Here is a 6,676-nt window from a genome sequence, read left to right as displayed (position 1 = left end):
GAAAGAGAAAGAGAAAGAGAAAGAGAAAGAGAAAGAGAAAGAGAAAGTGAAAGAGAAAGAAAAGGAAGAAAGAAAAGAAGGAAGAAAAAAAGAAAGAAAAGAAGAAAGATAAAAAGAAAAAAAAGCCAGACAGACTTGTTTGGAGATATACTTACAACAACAAGAAAATGGAGAACAACAGTAAACAGCTAGTTGCTAAGCAATATACTTTTCATGGTCCAGATGGAGTCCCAACCTATCTGGTATTCTTACTGTTTCTCTTTTAATACTATATAATAACATCAGTTGAAAATGTGCTCTCAAAATGGCATCTTGTGAGCCAGCAAAGTGGAGTGCTTGATTCCCTGAAGCCATGAGTGCTGCCTGAGGAAAGCCTGTCTGTCAAGCTTCACCCGTGCTAAAGCAATTCAGAACTTGTCCCATTAACTTCTTGGTGCATTTACAACTGCATTTGTAATGTTATAACATTTCTGCTTTTTTTTTTTTTGTGGTTTTCTTTGGGGGGAGGGGGCTGTTTTTTGGATCTCTGGCAAGTGTGAATTAAAAAAGATGATGTTCCACTTGTTCATGCCCAAGAAATCCCTTCTGGAATAGTCTTTCTTGCTAACTTATTTCCACTCAGGGTGAAAACAAAACAAATAAACAAAAATATTTAAACATACACACAACAAATTAAACAAGTAGAGAAGAAAAAGAGATAATTAGGAATGACATAAGAAGGATTCATCACTGTTCGAGATTGAGCAGATCAGGAGTTGAGATTGAGCTGGTTGGGACACAGGTAATCATACGACCCCCACGTTCAGCCATTTCCATCAGCTTGCTGTTGAGAATGCCTCAGGATTTGCTATTAAGTTCAAGCAGAATAGAGTAAGCCATGTAAATATACAAACATACAAGAAATCCCCCTTCTGGTCACCTTATCTAGCTTAATTTTCTGATCTATCAAACACCATTATCAAGCTTCCAACTAGATGTACCAAGTTAAGCTGAATGTCCCAATGTTTATTCACTGTCAAGTTTCAAGCTTCCTGAGTATCATTCGTATAAAAATAATTATAAGACTTAAACATCAGAGCATGTTACTGCTGTGAGTTGATGTGTAACAGCTGGCAATCTGCATTTCCTGAGTACTAAATATTACTGACAAACGTTAAAGAACAAAAATGCTGGTACTATAGGGCCAAGCTCCGGAGAATTAGTAGTTCTGACTCTCGCTTCATTTGCTGGGAGCTTAAAGAATTCATCTCAAGGGAACACCCTGGAATTTCTTCCAATTATATTTTTTTATTATTATTATTGCATTCTGGATCTGTAATAAGCACAGCTGTTTACTTATGTGCTAGCTATGTTTAAAAAGACATTAGAGGTTAAAATCTAATTTTCTGATTCCAATAGTATGTGCAAATAGCCTTTCTGCTGCCAAAAAGTCATTGAGTGATATAAAAATTCCAAAACTTTATTTCTGTTTTCATAGCATATCAGAATACATAAATGTGCTGATATTAGGCAGTAGATTGAGCTTCTTGAAATCACTGTTCAAAACTGAATACTATAGCTACGTGCACACTGTGGCCAAAATATGAAAAACATTTTAAGATTACATGGTATTTTGCCTTGTTTCAAGTGCTTTGATGAGTGATTCTGTACTATACCAAGAGAAAAGCAGGAGAGATTCACCACTTCTAGAACACCTCTTTTTGATATCATTTGATATCATTCTGATATCAGTTGATATCATTTAGAACAGCTGTTGCCATCACATACAGCCTATTAGCAAGATCATAGAATCATAGAATGGCCTGGGTTGAAAAGGACCACAAAGATCATCTAGTTTCCACCCCGCTGTAATGTGCAGGGTAGCCTACCACCAGACCAGGCTGCCCAGAGCCACATCCAGCCTGCCCTTTAATGTCTACAGAGATGGGGCATCCACAACCCTCTTGGGCAACATGTTCCAGTGCGTTACCACTCTCTGAGTGAAAAACTTTCTCCCAATATCTAACCTAAACCTCCCCTGTCTAGTTTAAAACCATTCCCCTTGTCCTATCACTATCCATGCTTGTAAACAGTCATTCTTCTTCAGTTTATACACTCCTTTCAATTATTGGAAGGCCGCAATGATGTCTTCCCAGAGCCTTCTCTTCTCCATGCTAAACAAGTCCAGTTCCCTCAACCTTTCTTCATGGCAGAGGTGCTCCAGTCCTCTGATCATCTTAGTGGCCCTCCTCTGGACCCATTCCAAGAGCTCCATGTCTTTATTTTGCTAGGTTCCCCAGATCTGGACACAGTACTCCAGATGGGGCCCCACAAGAGCTGAGCAGAGGAGGACTATCACCTCCATCTCCCTGCTGGCCACTTCTCTTTTAATGCAGCCCAGAACACAGTTGGCCTTCTAGGCTGCAAGCACACACTGCTGGCTCACATCCAGTTTCTCATTCACCAGGACCCCCAAGTCCTTCTCTGCAGGGCTGCTTTCAAGGGGTTCTTCTCTCAGTTTCTATGAATACCTGGGATTGCTCCAACATGTTAGCATCACCTTGCATTTGGCTCTGTTGAACCTCATTAGGTTCACAAGAGCCCACTTCTCCAGCCTGTCCAGGTCCCTCTGGATGGCTTCCCTTCCCTCCAAAATATCAGCCACACTGCTCAGCTTGGTATCATCCACAAACTTGCTGAGGATGCACTCGATGCCATCGACTATGTCATTGACGAAGATTTTGAAGTGCACCAGTCCCAAGACCGACCCCTAAGGGACACCGCTTGTGACTGGCCTCTACCCTGACACAGAACCACTGATCACAACTCTTTAGCTATATCCAGACAACCAGTTCTTAATCCACTAAACAGTCCATCATACAAATCTATACCTCTCCAATTTAGAGAGAAGGATATGGTGAAGGACTACATCAAAGGTGCAGAGCAATTACGCAGTGTATGTCAGTAAAGGCGACAGAATAATTTATTTTTAAAAATAATGCATGTTGTGACACACACATACACACACAAGAAATGAAACTTTCTCAGTTTCCCTTTACTGATTTTTCTCATTCTGTATTGAGTGTATAGTATAGTTTTCTCATTAAGTAAGCTAATTTAGTGAATGTATATTGTTTGTCATATAAATATAATCAACGTAAACAGTAGGAAGGAGAATTTATACTACAGTTTCTGCTTCAGTTGTTGGTCTTTCAAGTTACTGACAAAAAAAAAAAAAAAAAAAAAAAAGAGGATATTTCCTCACTTCAGAATTCTATAATAATTTGAAGAGGTTGTAAAGAGAGTTAGAGTTACTTTTCACAGAAAAGTAACATCATATGGAAGTAGAAAAAGAGAGAGGAACTTAATGTTGGATCAATCATTATCAGAAAATATTGCTGGAGAAGATAAAATAACACTTTCTCCAAGTGCACGAGCATACTTAAGCACTGGCAATATTCTCACTTATGGGCTGTTTAAGTAAAGGGGTGGCTTGTGATATAGGCTGCTCACTGTCAGGAAATAGCAATGTGTTTGTAGATAATAGCTTACTATGCAGGAAAATTAAAAAGAGAAAAGCTTTGACGAGGAAAATTAAGGCAAGAAGGAGGAAAGAAGGGAACTTTAAAGGATGTTAAGTTAGCACATACTTTCGAAGAACATCAGTAGTTCTTAATGCAATCAAAGCCTGGTGCATAACTACTTTATAGTCATGGAGAAGGCTGCAATCATCCAGTCTTGGAACACAGTGCATAGCAATCTGCTCTGCAAGATCTTAGTGACTTCACTAAGATTATTTGGGGATCAAAATGCTTTCTGGTATGCTTTCTGGTTTCAGAATGTGGCTGGAAGAGAGGCCCCAAAATAGTCAAGTCAAAGAGGAAGGTGCAAAAGAAACAGACAAGGGAATGAGAACAGCATTTAGGTGATTTTTTGAGAACATAAGTATTGCATTTCAAAGCTTAAAAACCTTATTGAGTCCTGAATGCAGAAGCAAAACAGAGCACTGACACATACGGCAGATTCATGAAATTAAAGGTGAGTATTGGGAATTGAGAGATGGGAATTAATTTGCTTTTTCTGAAAGCTGGATGCAGTTCCTAACCTGCAGAAAAGGAAGAATTACAAATGCAATATCAAGCATCTAAAAAAACCTGCTATTACATCCTACTTTTTCTCACAGCCAAGGCAAGTGTTATCATGTGGTATCGAAGGAAGAAAGAGAGGGTAATCTATTGCAAAAGTCTGTTCAAGGCTATCATATATTAAAAGTCATATAGTGAAAGTGACCGCAATAAAAATTCAGGGCTGCAGAAAATATTACCCAACAACTTGTATTTGTCTGCGGAAATTGTTGAAACAAGGAAGAGTGAGAAAAATCTTCGTACCAATACTTTAAAATAGAAATCTACCACAGTGTGGGAGAACACAGACAGACACAGTCTGCAGTGGATTGTCAAACATCAAAATCCATCATATCAAAGACATGCAATAAGCAGAGTTTAACTTCTGTTGTCCCTCCACATAAACACACATTTACATAGGCAAATCTAGCAGCATCTGCTGCCTGTTTAGAGAAGGAAAGCTGTCATGCTGGACCAAATTTGCCTCTTAACAAAAAACCTCTCTCAGAAACACTTCTTGTTACCTTTCCTCAAAATTTTTAAAATACTTTTATAAGTCTTAAGGTCTTCAGAATGTTGAAGCTCAGCAAGCTCAGTTGTATTGTGGCCTTTTCCAATATTGTCTGTCTGACTGCGCAGTGACGGTATTTCTTTTTTGTCTCATGTTTAATATTTGGATCAGGAACTACCATCTGGGCAGGTATTTCTTTCTTTTTTTTTTTTTTTTTTTTAATTTAAATGTTTCTACAAACTTAGCACAATTTAGTCCTACCCCAGAGTAAAGATTTTAGATACAGCCATAACTAACAGTAAAAACAAGAGTTGCCAAAATGAAGAAGTCATTCCCTAATAAAATGATGTCACTTGTACAAGACTTAAGCAAAATAGTAATTTAGTTTTCTGACTAATTTTCATTTTATAAGTAAAAAGAACATAGAACCATATAGCACTTCACCTACTAATTCAAGTCCTTGAGACAAGCTGTAAAAGAGATGAAACATCTCATCACTGGAAAATAGTTATAGTTTAAGACTTATTTATGTCAGGCAGAAATATGAACACTCATTTCTCTGCAAATTTAAGGAGATACTCCAGACAGTGATACTACTTGCAGTCGTATTAACAATTTTCCAAAGGTGAAGGCAGGTGGAGAGAAAGAGATAAAACAACTGCAATCATACTTGGTTTGTAAACTGTGAACTATTATTTCCCCCTCTAATTTTTCCCCCTCTAATTAATAATTGCACAAGGAGGTGTTGACCATAAGCACAAAAACTGAAAACATTTTATGTAAACTGGCACAGCTTAAGTGAAAACAAATGTCAATTGATGCAAATGTGCAGGAAAAGAAGTATTACTGATAGGTGAAAGATAATCTGGTGAAAGAAGCTGTGGAGCCGGGGAAAATGATTGCTTACTAGTGCTTTGTGCCCTGTTACCCTCACAGTTAAACCGCAAAAAAAATACATTCAGCCCACAAACCTCAGCGAAGCTTAAAGCAGCAATAGCTTTCCAAAGGTTTAAACTGTTTGAAAAGCTGGCTGTAGGGAACACTGTTAGAAGGCACAAGGTGCACCAAGGGGGTTGCAGTAAAGCCAAACCCAAAGCAGCTTTCAAGATCAATCACAAACTGCTGTTTCAGGAGCTGTGCTGGAATTAATGCCAAATAAAAGCTTGCTACTCCACAGAGATTTTAATGAACCTGCTTGGAGGCAACAGAATGAAGGTGCTGTTGGCATGGATCTGACTTCAAAATAACCTGGAGCAGCCTGCTTGAAGTCCAGGCATTTATAACACAACTGAACAAAACACAAGACAGAACCAGAAACTGCAAAGAGGTTAATGGAGTTCTGTATGCATCATCAATCTCTTACTAAAACATACAGAGGAAGCAAACCACATTCAAAAAATTGTAAAAGCATCATGTGGGATGTGTTAAAATCCTTTGAAAAGGAGGGAAGTTTGCTTAGCTCTTTTGAGCAACTTGGAGCATTTACATTCAGTAAACGAGACATCTAGAAAAAAACACTAGTCAAGCCCTCCTGTCCCTCCAAGCTAAGTTCTTTATTATTTTTCTCACCTTTTTTCTCCATCCACCCTACATTCTTTTTCATCTGTGTTTCACTTTCAACATACCACTTGGGATCAGTACACAATGACAGCAGCAGAGATTTTGCATAACTGTGCAGAGCAAAAGATAGTTATGAGTTTATTCACTGGTATGCCTAAGCAGAAATTCCACTATGTTGTTTATTTCAGGTGTTTCCTGTTAGGAAATTTTCTTGCTGCTTCTGGAATCTCAAATTTATTTTAGTTAACAGCATCATCATTACAAATTATGCTCTAAGTTTTTAAAGCATCTTAATATTCATAAATTAGATACTCTCAAAGCTAGCTCCAGAGAAGGGATGCTTCTCTCAGCAGCTACTAAATATATACATATATTTCCCTGCTTATGCTGTGTATGTTCTGATACAAAGAGGAAAGGAGCATCACCATCTGACACTTAGAGAACTGAACTGCCATTGTAGGATGAGAGTGCTGCTTGCTTGACCTTTGAAGCTGGAGCCAGT

Source organism: Lagopus leucura, unplaced genomic scaffold (assembly GCF_019238085.1).
Source record: "Lagopus leucura isolate 7727_CA_CO unplaced genomic scaffold, USGS_WTPT01 Super-Scaffold_100004, whole genome shotgun sequence".
Taxonomy (NCBI): domain Eukaryota; kingdom Metazoa; phylum Chordata; class Aves; order Galliformes; family Phasianidae; genus Lagopus; species Lagopus leucura.
This window is presented reverse-complemented; position numbering follows the sequence as displayed.